The sequence below is a fragment of the Anser brachyrhynchus genome (genome assembly GCF_964034855.1).
Source record: "Anser brachyrhynchus genome assembly, chromosome: 12".
In the NCBI taxonomy this organism is placed as follows: Eukaryota; Metazoa; Chordata; class Aves; order Anseriformes; family Anatidae; genus Anser; species Anser brachyrhynchus.
This window is the reverse complement of record NC_137707.1, coordinates 20,898,565-20,925,143: the sequence shown is the minus strand read 5'-3', so window position 1 is coordinate 20,925,143 and position 26,579 is coordinate 20,898,565. Positions and strand designations below refer to the sequence as shown.

The 26,579-nt window shown below is 41.3% G+C and overlaps 1 protein-coding gene and 1 long non-coding RNA gene across 30 annotated transcripts in view; both read right to left on the bottom strand.

Moving 5' to 3' along the window:
• ZNF536 (zinc finger protein 536) overlaps nt 1-26,579 on the bottom strand; it is a 346,438-nt gene that overhangs the window by 27,276 nt on the left and 292,583 nt on the right. The gene's annotated exons all lie outside the window — the stretch shown is intronic.
• LOC308176509 lies at nt 1,782-24,852 on the bottom strand. 3 transcript variants are annotated; one of them, XR_013938291.1, is made up of 4 exons: nt 23,801-24,852; nt 23,224-23,302; nt 22,575-22,704; nt 1,782-2,251 (listed from the first exon to the last, which is right to left on the bottom strand). It is a non-coding gene; the product is annotated as an uncharacterized lncRNA (long non-coding RNA). The 3 variants fall into 3 exon arrangements; XR_013938292.1 differs by lacking the exon at nt 1,782-2,251 and adding an exon at nt 11,684-12,658; XR_013938293.1 differs by lacking the exon at nt 1,782-2,251 and adding an exon at nt 20,984-22,298.

Sequence of the window (26,579 nt, the reverse complement as noted above, 5' to 3'; positions counted from 1 at the left end):
TTCTGAAAGTTCATCTTCCAAAATTTAATAACAGCCATACTCAATTGAAGTCTCTACTTTGGTCTATTTATTAAAATGCTTCGACTAGCAACATATTTCTTTGTTTCCTAAATGCTAAAGGCCCGGCCACCATCTCATACTTAAGAAGAGCGCTTGCCCTCAGCACTGCACATACACGTGTGACGCATACAGAGTGTGATACACAATAACATATATGAAGTACTTCACCGTGTATTTAACTATTCAAAAGACTTGGATAGCTCAGATCTAGGTACACGCATACATGTAGTAGCCTAGACCGACTGGGGAGAGCTTGAGGAGAGGTGTGGGAGGCAGGAGGCAGCCAGAGCAGCTGCCAGGAAGGACTGCCCTGACAGCAGCGTGTGCCACCCATCTGGGATCTGAGAGTAAACACTTGTTCTCCCTGCAGCTGACACAGACGCGTCTGCAGTCACCATTAACAGGCTGCCACTCGCTTTAAGGGAAGCACACCCAGCGCTCTCTTCCCTGTGAAACAACAGGGCCATGCTGTCTCGGTGACCGTGCTGACCCTCTCGTGTCAGAGCTGGCAGGGTCCAGCCGTGAGCCCTGACCTCTTCCCAGGGCCTGCAGGCTGCTGCTGACCACACTCGGAGGGCAGCACTCCACACCTCTGGGATTAACACCAATAAAAGCTACCTGAATAAGTGTTTTTCCCTTTTCCCCATGAGACTAGCTGGAAAGCATGGGGGAAGACTTCCATTGCCCCCCTCCTTTCAATTTTTACTATTTGCTTCCCCTCCTTCTTTCCCCTCTTATCTATTCCCAGATAAGATCTCTGGTCCCCTTGGAGTGATTATGGATTGTGCCTTATACTAGGTAGACATAAAGATGCATTTGGGAAGTTAGTTGACAGCACTCTTCTTTGCTTGTGATATTAATTCTGGTTCTACAAACTTTCTCCTGATGCACCCAGGGGCAAGGCAGATATCTCTTAAGACCCTCATGCCTCTTTTTACCTTTTAGTAGTGTTGGAAGCATATCTTTTTAGGAGCATTATGAGAATTAACTAGTAAATGTTTGCAAAACTGTTGGGCGAGTGCCTACATTATTATTCCCTTCATGCAATCTATTTCCTTGCGATGTGCTCAGCTGAGCCAGAAGCCAGAATTCCTCTGTGGCACCCGGGGAGGATGGGTTGGAGGCAGTGGTTCAGCTCCTCACTGTGTTTCCACAGCCATAAGGCTCCTTGGGCAGCTCTCCCGAGGCCAGCTCTCTCCGCAGGCAGGGACTCAGAGCCCACGTATGGCAGTGGACACACAGGGACTGGCAGCCAATTTCCTAAATCCAGTGCGCACCAAAAGTGCGGGGGCAGACTGGCAAGCGCTGGGATCGCCCTGGCTGCCTGGAAGGGAGATATGTTCCTATGCATCCCTACCTACTGTCTGCTGACACCCATGTTTAGGTCTTGGATCCATGGGTTGGCCATGGACCGGAAGGGAGTATTCCAACAAAAACAAGCTTCTCCAAGTTTACTTCACCTCCCTGCAATACCCCAACTTCTCCTCCTGGAGAAGCAACATATTAAAAACAGCTTTTTCTCCTGTAAAAAGCATTGTACAGACTTCTGCGCAACTGGTGATTACAATTCTAGTGATATTTTACCTGCTTTTCTGGGCAAATGAACAAATTGCGCTTTGGTTTCCAATACTATCATACTCAGTCTGCTCTTGATTGAATGCAGGATACACAGTTATATTAAGAATTAATTTTTAGTTTTAATATATTTTCCAGGGCCCTGTACAAGACAACTTTTTCCTTTGGCAACATCAATGCCCATAAAACTCAGATGCACACTTTTCACAGCAAAATCTTTCCTCGAAAATACAAAATGGTATTTCATCTGAGCTTGTACATTAGTCAATGAAACGTGCTCTGTGCATTCCAACTTGGGGATTGGTTAACATGAAGTGTAAAAAGAAAGGGGGGATGGAGTTCTTTTCCCAAGAAAAGAACTTTATTATTATTTTACTTTTTGGTTGAAAAAAATCAGACTGCAAATGTCCAGCTGAAAACCTGATTGGAAACAGAAATTGCAGCTCAGAAGTATTTTGTGATGACTCACAAGAACAATAGTTTAGTGCCTATTGCTTCCAGTTCCCTCCTAATGACCAGTTTCCACATGTGGACCACCAGGACTGTGATCAGAGTTGCCTTCTTTTGGGAGTATCTTCATTATTGGCAAGACATTAGCCAGCACCAGATCCACAAACTGAACCAAGAAGAGAAAAATTGAGGTAAAATAAATTGCTGCATGGGGAAAGCAAATTGAGGCATCCTGATGTGCCAAAGGGATAAAATCAGCTCTCTGGATATATTTGATATATCCTCCAAAAGGTCTCGGTCTTGTGAGGCACTATGCAGAAGAGGGAATTAAACATCGTATCAAAATCAAACCAAACCACCACCAACAAAAACCCCAGTGTAATACACTTGTTTTATGAATCTCATGTTCTGGGAGTCAGCTGCTTGATCTGCAGGGACCTGACTCATGGCATTGCCTCTCTCAGGGCTAGCAATGACTCAGCTGCACCTCAGTTTCCTTCCTCCCATCTTAGCTTGGTTATGGAAAGCAGGTCCTGGAGGACAACAAAATCACGGCAACCCAAACAAGGGCTCCCACAAGCACCACCAGGAGCACTTCTGAACTTTTCAGCTCTGCAGTTATAGGGAGTCTAAATATAGGGAGTATTCTTTGTAAGCAGATATATTTGGAAAAACATTTTGAAAAAAAAAAAAAAGCTTCCATAAAATCAGTAATCGTTGCATGTTTTCAATCAGCCATAATAAAAAGTAATGCCTGTGTTTGCCCCTCAACTTTATGGTTCTCGCTACATCCACTCAGTTCAGAAAGAGTAGGTGAAGAGAGCAGACGGACTGCTCCGGCTCGCCTTGCTGTCACTAAACGATCTGCTGAACCACACAAAGTCTCTGACTCTTATGAACCTGTCTGTAGGTCACACAACTACTTTTCTTTACCACACCACCTATCATCTTACTGCAAGAATAGTATTTCCATATGGATGCAGTAAAATTTGCCTACCTGCTCTGAACACAAGGAAGAAACTACAGCAAGCAGGCCTTGCCTGCTCAGTTTTCCTTATATAAAACTATATATATATATATATAAATATATACATACACATATGCTGTAGCAGTACTTTTTTACTCTGATTTTTAATAGATAACTACAAATGCTATTATTGGTCAATCATTATTTCTGTTTTTTTTTTTTTTTAAATTGGTGATCTCCAGTGCGAAGAAGTTCACTACCTGGACTGCACTGTAGCTAAAATACCTGTCATTGTTTGGGACAATTTGATTTTTACATGTGGTTATTGTATACAGATATTCCTTAATGCTTTGAAGGTTATCTTGGCATACATGCATGCACACACAAGGAAATACAGGAAGAGTCCTTAAAATTGCAAACAAAAGTGATTCTATCTATTTTGAAATTACCCTTTCCAAAGGGCACATGGTTTTGCTTGCCTAGACTCGGGGATTACCATGAAAAGTTCACTTGCTCAAGTTTTAGGAAGTTCACAGAAATTAAGCACCCTGAATATAATTCCTGCCACCACAGACTGAGAACAGTTTGCCATGCAGATGATTTGAGAAGCCTTTTGGACTGATGCCTTCTGCTTAGTGTTTTATCTCAAACTTTCATCACATGAAAAATGCTGTTTCAGTGGCTACCTGCCCCTGAAGCGCCTGCCTGGCTTCTGCGTGCATCTTGGCCAGCTGCTGCCTTGCCACCCATACTCATGGCGATGGCTTTGGGCACATGGGCTCTCGCCTCTTGAGGTGAGAGTGGCACCTTGTAAGCTCCCTCCACATGACCTTGCTCACATGAAGAATTAGCAAAAGCTGTGAATGTTTGCTGTCCTGCCAACTGCTTCCAAACTTGCGGTTGATGATTTGGAGACTAAACGCTCCCTTAACATACCCTATAGCAAATTACTCTTTTTTTTCCTACGTAACAGTAGCCCAGATCTGGGGAAGCCCTGTCAGTGAGGCATTTCTGCCTAGATCCTGCCTTGTCACTGGAAATTGCATGAAGATCTTGAGTTTTATCACAATTTTACTGTCTTTTGAAAATAGATCCAACATTATTATTTCTGTTTGAGATATTTCACTACTTCTCGTAAGCAGAGTTTGTAACAATTATTTATTACTTCTACCAAATGTCTCATATTATGAAGAACAATTTTTACATATTTCACACCATTAATTAACCATGGAAAACATTTACGTATGTTTGGCAAGAAACTTTGGTAAACAGACCCTAGTTACATCCTAGTTAAAATAACTTTATGTGCAATAAAGTCCTCAAAAATATTAAAAATCATATTTAAAGCATTCTCATAAAATGTATATTGAGAAAAGACAAGTTTAATTCTCAAAGGCTCCATTATTGAAGTAAAAATTAATATTTGTACTGTTTCTAAATTGGAATAAAATTGCAAGGATGCAAACGCTATCCTATATCATAATCTATAAACCAGTCACAAATGTTAAATCAACTGTAAAAATGATTTAAAATCTACATGAATAATTTTATTAAACTGATTTAAAATCACATTTCTGCTACCTTCATTTATTAACTGTATTTCAGACAACACTGTGTTTATAATGGATTTGCATGAATACAGATATATACGGAAAAGAAGCTGTCTGTAAAAAGGAACAAGACCTTTCCTCTTTGGTGCATGTTTTCTTAGCACATGCTTGTGGTAAACAGAAACAGATAAATTAAAGATGCAAAGGCCTTGTTATGTTCTGCAGTCAATTCTCTGCCATTTTATGTTTTTTTTCTCTTCAGTTTGCTTATTCATAATAAAATGACTTTTGTTCTTTGTTCCAGGCTTAGAAAGCACTACACAAATACGAATTAATATCTGTAAAACTGTAGCCATTTCTAATATCATTCTGATTTCTTGCAGATGGGAAAACTGTGGGCTGCGACTTTCCACGTAGCTCTAGCACAGACCCAACTACATTAACGGAGCTATTTCAGGCTTATTTTGGTGAAGGCAATTAGAATCAGCAGCTGATCTGGAGATAGCTGAGAAGGGGTTATATGAAAATTTTAGGGAGCACACAAGCTGTTGCTGGCTTTCTAATTATTTCAATATCTTGTGAGTGAATCTCGCTGCCTGCCCCCACCAGCATCCCATCCCTGGGAGCAGGCAGTGTGCTGACCCAGTGTGCCTCTCCAGGGACACGTGTCACTGCGGTGACAGGATGGGGGCAGCCAGAGGAGGCCCAACTCCCTGACGTACAAACCTAACAAGACTGGCAAATTCCTAAAACCAGCAGTAACAATTTTAACAGCAAATTGTAACTTGAAACTTTACAGATTGGAAAGTTACAGGATAAATTCCTTTGACATCCAGATTAGAATAAAAAACATAGGTAAAGGTAAGCTTCTCCAGTCTAAGAAATAAAGGATGTGTTTCATGGCATTGCTTCCATTTCTTGTAAAGAAAGTAAAAGCTGTGGGGCTCTGGAGCATGATGAGAGGCACGGACACAGCACCCATGCTGTTCTGGGAGCTGGGGCCTGTCACACCCACAGGCTGCTGGCACCAGGAGGTGTCCCTGTGCCCTGCTTCACACCGACCGCCAAGAGCCTCCGCTGCCTCCACCCAGCTCCACCAAAAGCAGTGGAAGTTTGCTAAGTGTTTATTAAAGAAAGAAGCAAACCCCTCTCACTCTTCCTTCCAGACATTACAACTCATGATTCCACAGAAAGAGGGAAAATCCAAACGTCAAACCCTCCACAGGGCAAGATTTTTTGTTTTGTTTTGTTTTTCCCTTCAGTGTATCCCTAATTTAAAGCATATGTCCCTTTACAAAGAAAACAATTTCTTGCTGTCATACCATAAGACGTTGCAAAAACATTAGGAATAATTCATGTGAAATTTAAAACAGACCCCACCGAGCAACTGGTGCTTTAATGACAGCCCACCAATCCATTGCACCATGGGTACAAGGTTGGTCCTTGGGCCCTAGTGAGGACTGGGAGACATCACGCTCGCTGGTGAGGAAGGAAAGGCTGTCATGCAGCACAAGAGGCAGAGACTGCAGACTGCCAATACCCCAAAAACACCTGGCTGAAGCCCTCACCCCATCATCAGGGCACAAATGAAGGCGCAAGCAAAAACATTAGGAATACTATACAAACTTCCTCAAATTTTGGCAGAGTAGCTCGTTTGAGCAAATCGCTGCCTGACCTGCCCATACCCTGCTGGAGGACAAAAAGCCCAGCATCACATTGCCAAAATACACAGATCTCAGAACAGAAATCACTTCTTTTGAGCGTTATCTCCTCCTGGCACGTAACTACCTTTGATATAAGGAACAATCAGAAGGGTTGGTAATGCGCATTATCTTAGCGATGCTGCAAACATGTTTGCAGACAGTTACTGCTCCTTCAGGACTCCGTATGACCTTTAACATCATTTTCCCCAAAAGTTAATTTCTGTGATTAATGCAATGTACTAAAACCCATAAATCTGATCATTTGAAGGATTCAAATTAGGAATTATTGACAGGTGATAGAACAGAAGTGCAGAGATGAGGCAGATTTTCTCATCTGTCCATCTAAATGTTGGAATATGTATTGATTAAAATATGACATGGTGTAGAACCTGCCATAAATCTAAACTCTATTAGATTAACACAAGCATTCAATTAACATAAAATGACAACCTAAGAGAAAAGCCCTGAAAGTTGGCCTATCTCCATTTGGAATGTTATAACCTACCTATCTGCGCAAGTTTTGAAGTAAACAGAGATGTTTCACCTTGGGTCAGTACCCACATGTGGAAACTGAACCCTCCACTGAATATGGGCCCAGTGCACTGAGTTTTCTCCCAGATTTTCTTTTCAAATTGAAAATACTCAAATATGCAAACTGAGCATAGAATACAAAATTGTACCCATGCAATATGATCACCATTGTCAAAAATTACCTCTTTGGTGGCTTGGTAATCCATGAAGCTCCTGGGCCTAGCAAGCCCCTTGTATTTGAAATGACTTCAGAAATCAGCGATATCAAAAAGCGGAAAGATCACTAGACTCACCAAGAACATTGACAATGGGGAGGGAGGGGGGGGGGAGAACATAAAAAAAAAAATGAAAAAAATTGTGTCCTCACTATGACCTATCTTTGAGCTTTCTATTGCCTGGTCAAAATAAGGTAGCTGATGGAACAGCGTGGGAAAACAAATGCTGTACAATGGCCTAATGCTATGAGCAGAGAGAAGGCTTGCTTTCCTACTTGGCTTGGCACTCTTGCTCAATGGGTCTTCTTTGCACAAAAATGGAGAGGTGCAAATTTTTCTTGATTCATAACTGATTTGGGCCAAGAATCCTTTCACTGGATAGGAGCGGAAATGTGAGGAAAGCACTGGGATTTGAATCAAAATGCTGCAGGAACCAAGGTTCCAGACTTAGATTTCACAAACACTGCACGTTTGTGGCACTGTTTTATTTTAGTTGCAGTTCGAACCGCTCATGCTTAAACCAAGCTCTTGAAGACTTCTGTAAGACTAGGAAACCCTTCCCATATTAGGAAATTGGCAGGTATTTCCTAAATGCCTAGTTTTCATGCTGTGGCTTAGAGCACTTATCTGTGCACAAAGACATGTTCCTCTACTTGTGGAGGCTCAAGATTTCCCTCGAGTTGGTGAAAGCCTTAAATGAGCCTTACAGCCCCATCCCCAGCTGCTTCACTGCAGCAGCATTGTTCCCGACAAGGCTGCAGTTAAGCCGTCGGAGCCATCTGTTCCCTTCCCCTTCTGGCCAGCTTGTCCTACCTGGACCACCTTTTGCCCGCTTTATTCTTTTCAGTAGTCAATAATTACCTTTCTCTGGTCCCACTGATGACTTCTGCAAGGGCTAGCCTTATGTCACTGCAGCAATTGAAACCATAATCTGTGCTCTAATGAGTATTTGTCCAGGGTTCACAACTGCAAATGGGAAAGTGTTAAGCCAAAGTCCCTGTAGAAGCTGACTGGGAAAGGCTGGCTGGCGCTATACACCGGTGGTGAATCCTCCCAGGAACAAAATTAATATGTGTTATTAGTCTGCATATTATGTTCCCATTTTAAGAGATACTAATTTTCTCTCCTCCTCTCCTTTTCTCCAAAGTACCACTATTTAGGACTATAGATTCATAATTGCTCACAAAAGCCATTGTCCGTATTCTCTTAGTACATGCATTATATTTAATCTGTCCTCAAGCCTCTATTTAAATGCAACTTGTTAATATTTTTATTATAAAATTCTATATTTTCTGTGCAGCTAACTTCTGCTGTGCAGCTATCATTTTCCCCTCCAAGAGAAACTCAATCTCAGTGTTGCAAACCAGTAATATGGGAAACAAGCAAGCTAACAAATTTGTGCAAAATGCATCTTAAATGTTTAACAAACGTGGATTTGTTACACGTTCAATTTTTTTCTTATTGTTTACTTATAATAATTTTTAAAAGGTAATTGAAAAAATTGCTGTTCTGAACTGAAAAAGCAGGTTTTTGTTCAAAAGAAAAGTGCAGCATTTCAACAGCTCTTTCAACTGCAATCAGTTTTTTCAAACTCAGCAATTCAATGTAACTGGCTTTCTCCACCACAATCGGTGGGGGGGGGGGGGGGGTGGAAAAGGCTGTCATAGCAAATTGGGATTTCAGATGAAAAACAAGGTTTTTGAAACTTCCCTAATCAACTCTACTGAATGGGACCAACAGCAAAGTGTCACAGAAGTTGCCTTTGTGCAGGCCGGAGATGCCATGAGCAGCCTGCTGCAGATGCGGCAGGAGAAAGCCTGATGCAGCGACATCAGCAGCCCTGCCTTCCTCAGCTGGGTTGCCCGTACAGACAGAGTTGCTGAAGGACTGCAAGTTCCATGTGTTTTCATAAATCAAACGAAACCCATCAAGCTATTTTTACCTCCTTTCTCTTTTACTTTTGTGCTTACAGGAGGTCAAGAACTGAATGAGCATGCAATTAGTATGAATGGAATCTGAATTGTGGCCTCACCCCCAGAAAACAGGGGCTGCTTGAGATTAATTGGAAAAGCAAAGAAAATAACCCACTTCAGTTCAAACTGCTTCTGAAGTACTGTGGTAAGCCTCATATGATATGAATACATAACCTTCGCATGATAAATACACAAAAGATGTGCTTTTAACATGTCACGATGAGCACACGGTTGGTTTGTCAAAGCAGGGAGTGCGCAAGGTACCCAAGGAGTGTACCCACGCGCTTGGCCGCTGCTGCACTTTGTGGGACACTGGGCACAGACTGCTTCATGCTGGAACACTTATGAGCCAGGTCCCTGTGCTGTTCGCCTCAGCAGAAACTTGAATTGCATCTGCCAAAGCTGTCCCAAGAATGCCCAACAGCGTGCCCCTGCCCACCCCATGCGCGGGATGAAGCACACAGAATATTCAGCACCCTATTCTCCCATTCTTGCCCATTCCCCAGCACACCTGTTTTCCCCAGGTCTCTTCTCTACTAAGCCTCTCCCATAACTTCTTACTTTATTTCCTTCACCCAACACTACAAAGCAAGCTGGGATGATTATTAGTCAATATTTACACCTGCCGGAGGCACAAAGTTTTACTGTGGCGAGTGAACCATGCTGCCAAGCAAAGTATCTGCAGCAAACTGAATAAACACGTAAGCAGAATGTCTGCAAACAACTCAACAACTAAAAGTACACCACCCATTCAGATTGAATACCTTCTGTGCAAACCAACAGGACTGATGATGGGCTAAGAAAATGCTCTTTACAGGGATTGTGATTGCACTGCATTAGATTGTAGCAGAGCCCCGCTGGGGACATGCTGCCACTCCACACGTTGCCAGCTGAAAACTCGGGAGTGTTTTCGCCTGTTGAAAGAGAAACAGGCATGAACCAAACCCAAGATCCCAATAGACATGAGCAGTGGCTCTGGAAGGACAATGATCTTGCCTCCTCAGGGTGAGCCCCTGACAGGAGGAGCTCCCTGGCACTGCTGCACCAGACAGGCTGCTGAGGGCACCCCCTCCCCAGGGAGAAGCCCGCGTGTTCCACACAGTATGCCGACACCAGAGCCAGAAGAAAACGCACACCCAATGTACAATGCTGCTTTACACTTTGTGGAAATGGATAATTATTTTTCATATGGAATGATCTGCTATGAGTTACAGTAGTTAGGAGGAGAGAAACGGAGAGGGCATCAGCATGAGGTGCTTTATTCTCACAGATCTATCTGTAGGTTTGACCATGGCACCACTTCAGTGCCAGGTAATGGTTAAGACAGACATACAGGATTATCACAGCAAAGACGGAAGGAATCAATTTTTCATATTTTGAAGTGATGAATACTAGTGACAAAGTCACTGCACATCAGTGGCACCTTTGTGATCCTGAAGGCTCCAGATTACTGCTAAGAGCACACGTTTTTTGACTCTTTTCTTTAATAAAAGAAAGAGAGAGGACAGTTGATCAAGAAGGACAGATGAATCCATTCAAATCCAAATCAGAAACACTGTGGAAAGGCCTGGCCTTCTGGTAGGGTTATCTCCCCTGGTGAGGTTACCTTTGGACACCTTACACAGAGAGGGGTACAACCACCCCAGTTCAGCCACAAAATTGGCCAAGGCTCCAAGAAACCAGCCCCAAAATGAGTCTTGGACAGTGAACCAAAACAACCAACCAACCAACCACACGCACACACACACACAAGGGCTGCAAATCTAAGAAGCATAGATTTAACATCATATGTCACCTCAAGAAATATATAGCAACATCCCCTTGGGCTGGGAGGGATCGCAAGATGACCAGGGAGGGGAAGATGAGCAAGCTATAGCCCCACAGGCACGTGGAGCATCAGAAGGCAGCTGGCACAGGACAGGTGACCCCCAGGGAAAGAGTGTCACTGGTTGTCTGAAGCGATTCTGGATGTACAAACACTGCCTGAAACTGAGTTGGCTGGTACACGGGGGTGGTCTCAGATCTTGAGGAAAAGAAGAGACATCATATTTTGTGTGTAATTCCAACTGCACCAACTTACAGCAGTACTGAATTTAATGTGAATAATGTTAACAGTCTCTCAAACCCTTCAGAAGGGAAGTAGTTTAATGTCTGCAAAACACACTAATGCTGGAAGAAAAATGACATGCTATTGTGTGTTCAGACATTCAGAGTATTTGCTATTTGTTTGGAGTTTTATGGGGTTGGGAAGATGGAAATTTTTTTGTTAGAGCAATGCAAATGATAGCAACATTACTGGATGCCTTGTAGGAAGTCTCAGTGTGATAGAAAAGCCTCTTGATGTGAATTGTAAATTGAAATTAAGCTTTTCCATTGAAGAAATGGGAGCTAGATTGACGATAACTTGAGGAAAGAAAAAAAAAAAAAAAGGAAAAAACAGCAGCTTTCCCACCAGACACTTCATGATAGTGACAACATTGCCTTGATGTAAAGCCTTTGCGATCCCACTGAGAGAATCACTCCCTCACAGAGGCCGCAGCCTGGCCCAGTTGCCCTGTGGTGTACATGGACGGTTCCCCCTCAGTCTGCAGCACCCACTGCTGCCACCTCTCCCTGCAGGGAGGGGACCCAGGACAGGGACAGGCCGCCAGAGAACTGGCGCAAAGGGAACATCTTCCTGGAGCCCCAGGAGGGAGCAGGATGTAACACAGAAAGCGCTCCTGAGAGCGTTTAAGTGCAAGCTGTGGATGTGGTGAAGGATGAAATGACCATTCACCACAGCTCCTCATGAATAACTCAGGGCCAAAAAGCCTTCAAGTTGCATGAGTTTGGGGTTGTGTACTTGACAAAGGAGCTCACACCTCATACTGGTGCAAGGGGGCTCATGTCCCCCCTGGCCTAGTACGGGCAGCAGCTGTGGCCTGGCTACAGCTCATGGCCTGCTTCCCATGCCAGCCTGGCCCCACGTGGCACCCTCTGTGCCAGGCAAACTGCCCATCTCAGAAGACCTCAGAGATAGATAGATAGATAGATAGATAGATAGATAGATAGATAGATAGAAAGTGTTCTTGCTCCCTGTTTGTGGGTCGTGAGCTCCCTCTTGTGGTTTTCTGAAAATTTCCGGCGTCCCTAAAACCCGCTGCGATGTTAAACCAGGACGGGCACTCAGCGGCCATGGCACCCCAGCTGTCCCCAGCACCACTAGTACAGTTCTCTTTGGTCCCAGAAGATTGCTGTTTCACTTCTCAAATTCTTGTTAAAACCTTCAACGTAGGAAAAACAAACTCTCAATGCACACTGTAAGCCCCAGCAGCTCAAATGAAAGGGTAAAGTCGAAATATTCCCCTGTGCAGGAGGGCCCTCGGCCTGCCCTGCAGCAGACCACACAGGGCCAGGGCAGGTTGCATGTCCCCTGTCAGCTCTGGGGTGCCGAGGGGACCCCAGAAACTCCTCACTGCCCAGATGCCCCCACAGGACTTGTTATCTGCTGTCCTTCCAAGTTCAGGTCAGGAGAAACATTGCTGAACACAACAACCCTGGCTCTGTGCTGGGTTTGTTCCCTAGGGCAGCCAGCAGCCTGCCACCAGCTCCATCCCTCCGTTGGCTCTCCGCGTCTCCAGGCCAGTTCCCACAGCTGAAATAGAAATGGTCACATCACCTTGCTGCCAGGCCCCCTGTTCCCCCCAGTTATCTGCTTTTCTGTCTGAGGTATCTGACTCGACAGCTTCTCAGGGAGAGGAAACCAAATTGTTTGTAGATGGTTTCCACCTTTAAGATTTCACACTAACATTGCACAGCAAGGCAAGTCTTGTTGCCTTCTTGCTGATAACACTAGCCCAGCGAGGTTTGATAGCCATGTCCTCCTTGCATGAATCCTGGGGGCTCAGCAGCTGCCCCTGCCTCGAATCTTGGACTTTGTGCAGAGCAACAGTACAGCTAGCTGGTACAGGAACGTATGCTTATATATCTAGCATAATGGCTAGAGAAGCACTTCCAGACTAGATAGACAGAAAACAGAAAGACAGGAAAACAAACAAACAAAAAAAACCACAACCCACCATGTCTGAAGTACACTTGATCCAAAAATTAATTATTATTATATGGATACATAATTTAACTGTGTAACAAGTCAAAAGGAGAGTTCTTGCAGTAGAAGAAAGGCAATTTCATCAAGAATGCAGGTACAGGGCCTATCTGTAGTTCAACTCAGACCATTACCACTACTACCATGTCACTTTCACCTTGAATAAAATCAGTGAAATAACATCAGGTAAGAAAGGAAAACAAAACTGTGATATCCATGAAACACCTTACAGCACCTATTTCCAATAAATCTGGTTAAAAAGAGTTTTCCTATTCTAACCACAATAGCATACTACACGTTTCCTGGACACAAGTTTTTCCTCATAAGGTTGCTCAGCCACCAATCTGAATGTCTTGAAAGCAAAAGTTACAAGATGTGGCCTTGAAGGAGAGAAAATGTCAAGGAAGGCATTTGCTAGTCAAATGCACAGAAACAGGTCTACACTGAGCGTTGGGGATACTTGAACCCCAAAATTAAGATATAGGTTCATCTCTTGGATATACCCACTCAGGAACTGTTTTGTATGAAAATGAGAAGTGTAAAACACAGAAAGGGTAAATTTGAAAGATATGCATCAGAAATTAGCACTTTTTTTTTTTGAAAGCAATCGTGATTCTTTTCCAAAAAGAAAAAAATGTCTTCATATTACAATCTACAGATGAGTTTCTTCAAATGCTTCTTGGATGTTGCTCCAAAAGCATATACCCAGAGAAGCATGCCTTATAAGAGCAGATCCATAATTCCTCATTCAGACATAAAACTATTGCTAAACAGCAAAACATGGATGAGTGGCTATGAAGAATATGTGTCTTTCAAAGAGGAAGCAACGAGTCTAAGCAGCTCCCCCAGTACATTGGAAGTCACAGTTCAACCACACTAAAGTCAGAGAGTAACTGAAGTTTCTAAGAAATCCTCTGATATTCTAAAACTAGAACGTGATGAGTCATTTCTTACACACCCTTCCTCACCACAAAGTACACATGAAATGGTTGTGTGTACATCATATACATTTTGTGTATGTTAGCATTTGTAGAGCTGTGCATTGTAATGAAAAGAATGAATCAAAATGTTCAAGTTTCCCAAGAAAGAAAACTTATAAAACTGCCATCTCATGAATGTAATTTATTTGTTTTGAAAGACAAAGGATGAAACATTCCCACAGACCCACAAAGTCTCCACAACCACAGGGCAGGGAAGCACATGAATATGCCAGGCAAGAAGTTTTCAATCCCTGGTGCCTCAGCAAACAATGGGGGAAAGTCTTCTCAACCTATTGTGTTCGTCTAATTCCTAATTGCAGGGACCTATGAGGAACTGAGAGATACATTCACAAACCTTCCTCTGCTAGACAGACACCTCAGATAGCCTTTGTCCAGCTGTATCCATGGCATGAAATATGATCACACTTCTCGGCTTTATTTCATTACAGAAAAGAACATCAAATTTTCAAATACCTCTTGGGCTATCTATTCCTGCAGCAAGGCTAAAAGTCTCTCATTTAGCGTTTGTAAGCCTTGAAAGGAGATGTAGAACTTGTAAATAAAACTACAGGCATAAATATACAGAAAAGTAGTGGCCATGGCAAGGTCATCCCACTGTCAAATACTACAGTTTCAGTAAAGATGCAGGTTTAGGAGTAAGCTGCCAACTCAGGGTGTCATGTCTAATGGAACTGAAGGAATGGAGTTAATGGAAAACAAAACCCTTGAGACCTCACAATTATGTCATTCTTCTCTTGCACCCTACCTGCCTCACTGGGTAGGCAGAGTATGGTTCCACAAGTGATCACAAAGGCAAGTTTCTTCATATGTGCATTAAAAACTTAGAGTCAAAGACAAAGCTGTCCACATAGCCAGATGGATACCTACACAGCACACTGAATTCTGAACATACTGTCTCAAAAAATAGGACATTTCCCTGAGAAAGGAATTAGAGGAAGCCATGTGATGAGAAAACAGCCATTGATATGGAAATCAGTTTACCTTATGGAGAAGCATTTCACTGAAGTAACTTCCAATCTCACACATGGCCACACTGAATTTCTTTCCACGCCAACAGAGAACCTGGTGGTCCGTGAGTGCTGGTGGGAGATGTAAGGCACATCATACCCTCAGCATTCAGGAGTCTCTGTCAGAGGATCAAGAGTTGCTTGACACTCCTGGCTGCTAAGAGCACACCCTGCGTGAGGACATGCTCCACATCCACACGCCACCACCCAGCCAGAGCTCAGCAGGAGCGACTGATCACTGCACTGTCATGAAGCCAAAACAGCACAGAGCAGGGCAGCTGAGAGAGAAAACAACTAAGTGAGAAGCAGCAACTTAGGGTGTGTTTCCAAGCTGCTCATATCCATAGTTGGACACCCAGAGTGACACTCGAGCACATAAACAAGCATTTATTTTCCTCGGGGTGACTGTGTGATTATCCAAATGCAGTATACAGACATCCTAAAGAGTTTGAAAAAATTGGTTCCGAATACAAAATAATCTAGAAAAACTTTTATTTTAAAAATAAGTGTGTCACTTCATTTCCTTCCAAAAACTGGTTACCAGAAACAGGCAAACTAAGTTCAGTGAGCAGTGACCTCAGTAGCAGCAGCAACCACTGTGGTCATGGCTTTGACTGGGTCACTTACTGCTCAGAGTAGCAATACTTCCAAAAAACATTTTTTTTATTCAGAACTTTAAAAATAGGCTGCTGCAGAGAGGAAGAGAATCGAGTGCTGCACCCATGAAGGATGAGCAGTGAGTGCGCAAATGCAGCAGGGAGGGATCCTGCACACCCCAAGCAGCTCCCAGCAGCAGCACATAGCCAGCACGCAGGGCACTGTCTCCTCAGAGCAGGGAGTTCAGGCCAGGCCTCCTGCATCCTGGACGGGTTTCTAAATGCTCCACTGGCAGATAAAAGGGCTGTCATCTCCTCTTCTGCCTTTCTGACAGTCTGATCCTTCATGGCTTTTGTGTTTTGCTTATTTTTTTCCCCTTGAATTGCCACATTTGATACAATACACAGTATTTTCTATGTTTTGTGTTATTAAACAAACAAGAAGAAATATTTTTTGGTTGGGATTGATTTTTTTTTTTCAAGCAAGACAGCCAAACCAAAAAGTCAATTGTTAGCACAATCGTAATAGGGACAGCAGTCTGCACTCAGCATTGTGGGTTACATAACAGAGTGGGCCAATACCACATCCCAGAATTCAATTTCCACTTCCAGATTTGGTGAAAGCAGAGACCCAAAATGATATGCAGCCCTAGCCCCATAGACCTGAAAAAACCCTATTGCCTCAACATTTGACTGCAGCATTACAGCTCAGGTCCCAATCTAGTGTATACCCACATTTGCTACATGAACTTTTGCTCCCTCCCCAACTTGATTAAGAGCAAAGAAAGTAACAGATGGATCCATGCTGTTTCCTTTGTAGCTGCGAGATTAACGTTTGCATTGCATCAGACTACGCACACTCACACAAGGGAATACTGTTGTTGTCCTTGCAACTGGCACCTGCACTCGCTTTGTCCAAGCTGTGTCTGAGGCAGGAAGTCTATGTAAGAGAATAGAAATGGTATTTTACCTCCCCCTTTTTTTTTCCCCCCGATAAATACATGAAATGCTTGGGAAGCATGACACTGTGTGAAAGAGGGCCGTGCCTCGGATAGCAAACTTTGCTGTGCTTTGCTCCTCCTTGCTGTGCTTTGCTGCTCCTCCCGGCAGCACTTGCCTCTGTTGTACATCACCGTGCTAAAAGGCTGTCACTGAGTACACTGTCAGTAAACAGACGTGGGCTTTTCTCCGAGGTGAGGGATCTGCATGCCAGGCTGACAGGTAGCATCAGCACCAAGACAGGCTGTGTCCCAAAACCACCCCAGCAACCCAGCCCCTGCAACTCATCAAGAAAAGAAAGCCCAGCTGCCCAGCAGGTGCAGGTACCCCCAGCAGCAGAGGATGCATCCCCACAAGCCGTTGTCCCAAAGCAGCAGAGGGGAGCTGTGTCTTCACGTCCCACAGCTGGGGCCCAGCAAACCTGCAACACCGGTGGTGATGAAAAAGGCAGGTTTTGTCTGCGCTATCAGGATTAGATGCTGTGGGTGCCAAGCTGCTGCAAAGCCTCAGCAGCCAGCCCTCCCACACCCAGGCTGAATAGGGCTTTGAGTAACTCTCAGCTTAAAAAAAAAAAAAAAAAAAAGAGGGAGGGAGAAGCAAATAGTACATTTCTGGTCAGAAAGTAGTGATATCCCTTGCAACTTTTGCTGATTTATCCAACAGTTAGCCCTCCGTTTTTCACTGTGCAGCACCCACTGCTTTTACCCAGGTGTCATGGCAGTTTTTGTCCCCATCCCAAACGCTGCTGCCACAGAAGGGACACGGCCAGAGAAGCCCTGGCCCCGTGGGGTGGGAAGGCACCAGGCAGGGCTGTGCCCCACGCTGGCACTGCTCACAGGAGGACCCACCTGGGCGACTGCAGCTTCGGGCTGTGCAAGAGGATGGACTTCCCACACGTCACTGCGCAATCCCCAAGTTTTAATAACTGCTACCATTTATCAGGACATCTATCATACTATATCTTATGCAGCTGTTGAAAAGCAACATTAGGGCTTTCAAAACAGTTTCATCATAGGTTCAAAAAAGCCTAAAATGAAATTGAAAAACAAAACAACCATATGCCTACTTGACCCAGGATACATAAACCTGTTGTTCAGTCCAGAGGAGGGATTTCAGCATTACTTTTTAGTAAGTTGCTTTTCATATGGAAATTTCTTTTCACAGTAAAGCTCTGTATTTAATGGCATCAACATAAAAAAAAATCCCTATTTTTAGTTCCCTGATCATGGACATATAGATTTTTATAGTGTCTGCAAGCATACATTAACGTTAATTTCCCCATTCTCCTTTGTACTTCGTTAATGTCACAATCTGCTGTAAAACCTTGCCAAGTTTCTTAACTGTCATGTTAATTCCGAGACCTAGTCTGCACTCCCTGACATTTCAGGACAGAATATGGCAGTAAAAATAGATTAAAAACAGCTTATAAGTATTATAAAATCTAGAACTTTACAGATGGTGGAATTATATCTGCTGAATGGAAATTTTAGCAACAGAGAACACAATAATATTAGAATAGCCTATTGATTCCCAAGACGAATATTTTCAGAAGTAGCATAATGGTATCTGAATAGCGGGCAACACCCCCAAAAATGTAGGAAAGTTGTTTTTTCTTTTTAAAAAAGCATCACGGTGAATGTGCATATCGTGTTGGGGCTAGTATTAAGTTTCAAAGCTTTTCGCTACCATATAAATAAAGGACATAATAAGATCTTGATTTTATTCATGGTTAGTTCAAAGTTCACACAAATTATTTCACACAGGGGATTTGTCAGAGGGTTTTGGCATTATAGAAATGCATTAATGTACTTTAGATATTAAATGACAATGCCACATGGTAAGAAATTTGCACGAATGAACAGGAAATTAGACACTGTATTTTGGGTTTTTTCTTTTTCTTTTTTTAAACTGATTGCTAAATAATGCACTGTTTAAATGCATACTATCCATTTCAAAGGAAAGCTTTTGCTGATTTCAGGAAGTTTAAAATCAGCTAATCAGAAAGTAATACAAAGTTAGAGTTAATTTTATTTTTTTTAAAGGAAACTGTTTCTTTAAAAAAAATCCTTTCCCCTTTTCTTTAAGGAGTACTTATTATTTCCATCATCCTTGTTGAGTTGTTGATGAATAGCTCACATCGTTTGCCAAGCTCCACCCTCTGTCTTTTTTCTAAACCCTTTACTCATTATTTGCTCAGTCTTTTTCCCACAGCCTAGACAGCCTGTCAAGGCAGCTTAAATAAAACACTGTATTAACATTAGGAAATGGCATTCAGTTCCCAACTGATCTCCTAATACTTTATGTTGAAATGATAATTGGTACAGTCTTCATTGAAAAAAAAAGAGAGAAAAACTACTTTTCAGTCACCACAAGGTATTATCTTAGCTGATGTATTCACAACCAAACAGATACATTTTTAAAATCTCCCCATCTGCTGGAGACTGCAGTTCACAATTCTTTTCAGCTGACATAATCCAGATTGATTCGTTCAGCAGATAAAATTCAGGCCACTTCTGCCCTTTATAAGAGCAACATAATACCAGTCTTTATTCAGTAACAATGTAACATAATGGGATCGGAATGTGCAAAATGACTGTTCTTAAATTACTGTGACACACAAGGGTCCAACACAAGCTGGGGTTTAATGTAAAAAATCATTAGGCACAGATTACTAAAGTGGTCCTGCATTAACAAGGTCAAACCAAGACTGTTTATGATATTTTTCAGGAAGAAAAAAAAAGAATTTGCTAATATCTAGATTATGAACACATTTTAAGAGGGAAAAAACCCTCCAGTTTATTATTATTATTATTACTATTTTTTAACATGAAGAAAGTCCTGTTTATTCAATGAGTGCAACTGTTAAGGATTCTATGAAGACCTTTTCTACAGGGCTAAGTTAATCTATTACACACTGAAGAACACGCACAAAAAAAAAAAAAAGGTTGTCAAGAGAGTTGCCAGAAAAAAAAAAAAATATTTTGTTGCACTGCTAAATCAAGCAAATTTTGAAGGCCATCAGAGATTATTAACCCATTTCAGCTGTTTCCTTTTGATATAACCAGAGACCATTAGAAGGAATTTAGCAAGTTACTGGCCCACCACAGGGGTTCTGCACGTATGTAAATCATTGTGACTTAGCACTACGTCCCTCATATCCTTACAAATCAACCTGTCCACACAAGAAAGCCAAAGCAAAGAGACACAGAAAATTCCATCCTTAATAGAATACTCCTTGCACTGTGAGAGTCTGATGAGCAGTTAAGATCACATAATACATGAGGTTTCTTTTCTTTGTATAGTTATTTCTTCCTCTCTGATAACAAACAAAGATTTAGCAAGTCTTACTTTTATTAAGAAACCCATTATATCTTCACTCATTGAAATAAAGGAGTAAAGAATTCTTTCCCAAAATAAAAAATAATAAAAAAGAAAAAAAAAAGTAAAATAATAATAAAAATCTTCTGGTGCATGCCTCTTGCCTTTGACTTGGGGGCTAATGGTATGGGAATGAAACCTCACATTGCAGTCAGTGAGTATATAAAGAATATAAAGCCCTTGTGACAATGCCAATACAATGAGGAAAAGAGGATCTTGCTCAGGACCTTTCTTCAGGATTCTGCTGAACAGGTTAAATTCCCCACACTTCCCATTCCCATTTTGACCTTGTAAAGCATGGACACGGAATTTTGTTGCCTCTTACTACTTCGCTATGTTACTAGAGCTAGGTAATTTTTGAAATCAGTTGGTTTAATTTAAGTTACTACTCAGTTACGATGAGTATACAAGCAATGAGTGTATTTTAAACACAAGTTCATGAAAAGTGAGACCTCCCCACTTCCATGACACATCCTCATGTGCCCATTTCATCAACTGACAGAAACAGCCTCAAGAAACCTAGCTAGAAAATGACAGCTAAAAAACTAAAGTTAGCTGGAGAGGAATGCAACCATCACAAAATTTAGTATAAAAATATCTAAATTCTCTGTGCATGTGGGTGATGTCCACAATCTTCCAAGGGTGCTGGTGGGCAGCCAGCACCAAGAGCAAGATCTCCACCAAATGACAGCAGGTGTCCAGCGGGACTACAGCAGAATCAAGAAGTGCCTTCCTGAAATATTTTCATTTGAATAATTCCCACAATTTGCATCATTTTACAGCAAAACACTGAAATATTTCCCTATTAACTCTACCCAAAGTAGTGTGGAAAATTAATTTATGGAAGTGCTTACCATCAGTTTGTAGCCAGACCACAAAATAAGCTGTGTCCCTGTCCTCTGAATAACAGATGTATTTAAATGACATGTTCTGCTAACGTGAACTTCATAATCACAAAAGATTGTAGTTTTAACATGTAATGAAAACTAACGGCATAACTCCAACAATCTTGGAAACTCATTACTTCAAAATATTTACATATTCTAGTGAATTTAGGATGTCAATTTTGACTGCTCAAATCCAATAACTGAAACATATGGCCTTGAAACCTGCAATCAATATAAACCTTTTAGAGTCCAAGCTTCAAAAAGTTATATCAAATATATATTCGATGAGAAGAAGGTTAATTGAATAATTGATTACTCAGTTACAATTAAGTGCTCTTCAGATATCTTTGGGAAATACTGAGATATAATAGTGATAGATATTTATTTATTAGCTATCTCTGATTTATAGCTATCATTTATTTTTTATTTCCTAAGTCAATTTTTACATTTATATATTTTAACAATATAGTCCCTGGTGAGAATCAATACAGAGGGCTTTTTCACCACAAGGCTATCAAAGCTAGCCTAGAAATCTATATTTACCAATTCAGCCAATTTCAATGCAGACTTCAGCATTATAAACACCTTACTAAAATATTCAGACTTTGTCTCCAGATAGTAGTTGTGTAGACAGAACATGCAATATTTGTAGCAATAAAGGTTAACCAGAACTAACTGTGCTGATAAACTCTGAACTTAACAACAGTTATGTGAAAAGATGGCCCTTGAAAAAAAAGCAGCATGCGCTATTTGTGTATTTTAACAAAGTACTATTTCTTATCAAAGTACAAACACATTCATGAAAGTCCCACCCCTACAGCAACTGCCAAGAGGATCTTTGGGGCATTTTAACATTGACTAAACAAGAAATCAGATAGAGTTGGGTCTTCAGAACTGTCTGCGCAGAAAACTTGTGTTAACTCCTTAACAGTATTAATATTATTTAAAGTGTATTTAGCAATAGCACCCAGGTTCTCAGTAAGGGGGAGAATAGCATTGTATCAGATGCTGTGTCTGTGCACGCACACATTATTTATACATAAATACATATATAAAAAAGACCCTGTATTTAGTGACAGACGATCTAGAGGCTTGGTAGGATTTATTGAAACATACATAACTTCTCTGAAGATGGTAAGATAAAAGTGTAAAGCCTCACTCTTCCTCTGCAGTAGACTTGAAGGTTTTCAGCTCTTTCCTGCATCCATCTCTAAGATAGTAGGATGACTTCCATGAAAACCTGCTTAAACAGCTTCGGGTACAAAACCTCCTGCCTTTTAAGGTACAGATCTGCATTCACTTCTTTCACATCGGTGGCAATTCTGTACATGGTGTATAATAAGGAAAGGTACTAACTCATTAAGGAAATATTTCAAATATTTTTTGATTGGTGCCTCAGATTACAGCATGTAATAATAAGGATGAAAAAAAAAAAAAAACAACTTCACATTCTCACTGAACAATAAAATCTTATTTTTGTGAATGTCTTCCTGTAATTACAAATGTCTAAAGAGGGATGCATTTCAGGTGAGATAAGTAGCATGAGGAAGACTGAAAAGAAATAGAAATTCACATTTTCCTTTGCTTAGTCTAAGTACCTGCTGTGCGTGTGCGTAACTCTCAATATGTTGAAAACATTTTCTGAATTATCCTTCCAAGAAAATGGGATTCCCATTAGATCAATCCAAGCTTCAAGTGACTCCACTGAATTCTCCTTTCACTCTTATTCTGAAAAAAAAGCAGCAGTGCCAGATATAGGACTAGATATGCATGGGATACAGTGCACTAAAATCTCATAAATTGCACTCCTTGACTTTAACACTTCTTGGATGAAATTCATCACTTAAGGTTTTGTTCACTTAATCTTCCAACCTGCCAGAGTCAGAGGTAGGCAGAACTGGGTCCTCTGAGGTCTACAGAGCTATGTGAGTTTTCAACAACATGGCTGAGAGCAGAATCTGGTCTTGTGAGGATATTATTATTTAATACAAGCTTTCAGAACAGAACATTTAGACTCTGCGGACACCAGGCATAACCCTCGTTATACACTGCACTTTATAGTATGTCAAGGGTGATGTACACTTTATGTTGGGCCTCATAACAAACTGACAGGCATTGTTGTCCATTGACAAAGCCACATGACAGCGAGGTGTCAGAGACAGAGAGTGCAGATGTATTATCGCTCTACTACTTAGACAGGAATGACATCCTTTGAATCTCAAGAGACAATGTCACAGGCAAGCTAACCTTAGTGTGCCAGTTGTACGCTCAACAGTATTGACAGTCAGCAACTCCATGTACATCCATCGCAAGAGGACACTGAGGTCTAAGGACAGCAGTTTTCAGATTTCATATGTGAGGTGACGTTAATAGACAAAAGATGACTACGAACAGTATACTTAAAAAAGGAACTTAATATGCTATATTTATGTTCAATCTGATGCTTTTAATATACTCAATGACTTTTTTTTTTTTTTAATGTTCCATGTTCACTCGCTATACTATGGAGAGAATTATTCAGAAAGATGCACAATTAAAGTTCTTTACGAAGGAACTTATCACCAAAAAAAAAAAAAAAATAGTCCTGGCTTGAAAGCCCACAAATTAGCTTTCTTTTAAGCATGACCAAAGATAGTATTATAAGCTAAATCCTGGAAGGACACAGCAACACTAACATTACCAACTTACAATTCTGAAGCAGGTCACATATTTTCATGTCTCAATTTACTTACACACTCAATAATATTTTTCAGGTATTCTGAACATTTTACAAAACCCACACTTTTTCTATAAAAATAACATTAAAAAAAAAAGTTAAACTTACTGCATTATACAGGTCACAGCACCTTGGTCACTCTGCAGATGTTATTCATAGTTGCTGGTCGTATGTAAGTAGGTCATTTGGACCTACTTGCCCTTTTCAGTGATCCTGAAATATGGTGGCATACTTGAAAGCCATACAGAAATGTGGGGCTCTTCTGATAAATCACTCCAGGATCAGCTGCTAACTCTTGCATTCAGGTTGAAAAGTGACAGCTGAGTCCTATTAGTAGAGGTGGGAAATGGGAGCAGAGGGGTGAGAGGACAGGAGGACAATTAGCTTCTGCCTCTCTTTGACAGGGCCTACCCCTTTGCTGGCAGAACAAGAAAAAGTTAAGGTGGAGACAAACCCCTAAGCAAAAGCCTGGAAACAGCAGCACCCTTACTTGCAAAGGGCATTTGGGTAAATCCAAAGCATGAGAAAGGGGGAGATCACCCCAGAAGGCAGAGCTGAAGACATTTTTTTTTTTTTGCAAAGTAAGGTGAAGAAATACTCCCATACCAAGTCAGAGGGGAAAATGAACAAGTTGTGCCCTACACTGCTCCCTTCTAGGTGGCATGTCTGCAGCCCGCGTTGCAGACCTTCCACGTACATCAACCAAGATGTTAGTGGGTGGGATGTCCACCTCAGATAGAGGCACTCACTCAGCATCAATGCTCTTGCTCTGAAGCACTACGGCAGAAAAACATATAGCTGGGCATCACTGTTTTAGGGGGCTGGAGCGTAATCAATGCTGGCTGTACCTCAACCTATGTGGTCTCATCGTGATTTGCTCTTAACTACATACAGCCCTTCTCACCCCTGATGACACCTAATAAAACAGATAAGAATGGTTTAACTGTACATTGGGGTAGGGGGAAATAATTAGGATTATTATTTTTTTTTCTCCAGAAAATCTCAGTGTCTCAAGTTAGTAACAAAAAGTCAGTTATTAGGTAACCAAGTTTTTTGTTGCTGTTGTTTTGAAACAAAACAAAATGAAAGAAAAAAAAAAGCCATCAAAACCTTTTCTACTGCATAAATTGTGTATGTTAAGAGGCCTGGAAACTGCTTCATGTGTTTCACCTCCTGCTGTGCAGTTTTTGTGCTGACAGGACTGAAGATAGCTTTTCTAGCTCATAATATCACAGGAAAAATGCTATATTAAACTAAGACATCTCTGATCACATACTAAAAATGTACATGCAACATGTGCATGATAAATCGATTTATCATTAGAGGCAAGTTAAAAATGTAGCTGTTTTGAGTTGTCCCAGGTTCCCCAAATGCATCTATTTGTTGAACTAATTCATACATGCCTTGAATATTCAGTATATAGCAGTTCCAAAGAACAAAGTGAATCGTGTCTGAAAACACGAATTTATCTGTGGTGAAGAACGCATGTACACACCTTTTATGCGACTGTTACTCAAACTGGAGCATCAGCTCAGGCTCATGATAGGAATTTGTGTAGTGGATACTCGACCTAAACGTGCTGAAAATTAGCAATGTTTTTGCTAAATCTCTTAAGCACAAAGTGGTGGAAAAAAAAATCAAAAACAAATAAAAACGCACAAAAAAGCACACAACCAAACAACAAAACAAAACACACAAATGGAAACACCCTATCCCTGGTTAATTGAACTGCACATTCCACTGAAAAAAGGATTTAAATGAAGCTAATTGTGAACATCCAGAAGAGATGGCAATATGGACTCTCCATTATGGATCTACCTAATCCTTTGAACTCTGGAAAGACCCCAGAGTGCTTTTCTAAATCTTTGTCTTCAGAAGATCTTCATTCTGATACTGTAAATGTGGACCTTTATGCTATGTTGAGCTGTATCCTATTATGTGCAAAGTAAAATCTTTTCCAGTCCAATTGTGACTTTTTCAGACTTTCCAAAGGCAAGGTAAAGTCTAGTTTTCTGTGCAAAGTAAATTAAATGCTGTAACTCTGCCTGGGAAAAAAAAAAAAAAAGCCATAGGAAATGATAAAAATATTTCCTAAAATGTTTGATAATAATCCATAAATGACTGGAAATAAAAGTTATCCTTGAATTTCCAAACTTCAGATTTTTCATGAGAAAATAGTCTACCAGAAAAACTTCTCATATTTAAAATTAGACAAAACTAATCTCAAATATGAAAATAGAGACCCAGTCATATTACTGCTGTTCTTTGCATCTTCTGCAAACACTACACCTCTCATCATATTGTTTGCTATACCATGTTTTGCTACTGCTAAATACAACTAGACTTATTCTTCAGTTCTCTAACGTTTCATAATGAAAAATAAAGACATTTTAATTTGAAACTAAACAGAACAGAACGCCTTGCAAATATCACATACAGCAGGGGGACTCTATGAAATAATGAATTTCTCTCTTTCATTAGGAATGACCGTGTATAACGGATTTATGGCTCCGCTTTGCTTCAGCACTTAGCATCTTGCAAGTTATTCCTGACTCATGAAAATAACACTTCTGGATTCACTTCTCTTAATGCATGAAAATCACCCCTCCTTGCACAAAGGGAATGAAGGAATTTAACTTCTGATTGCCCTGCAAGTTCATGGAGACAGTGGGAAGCCCCTCCAGGGCAGTCACATCAGACAATTTTCCCAGTGCCAAAGTTCCTGTTTCTCTGGAGAACCACATATCCAATCAGATAAGGGCTCCAGCACCAAGTATATATCAAGTATCTAAAATACTGTCTGCGCTTCGGGACAACACCATGCCAGCTCCCGTCACATCTGTCACAGTGGCTGCCACCCTTTGGCGGTGCCATGACCACCTCACGT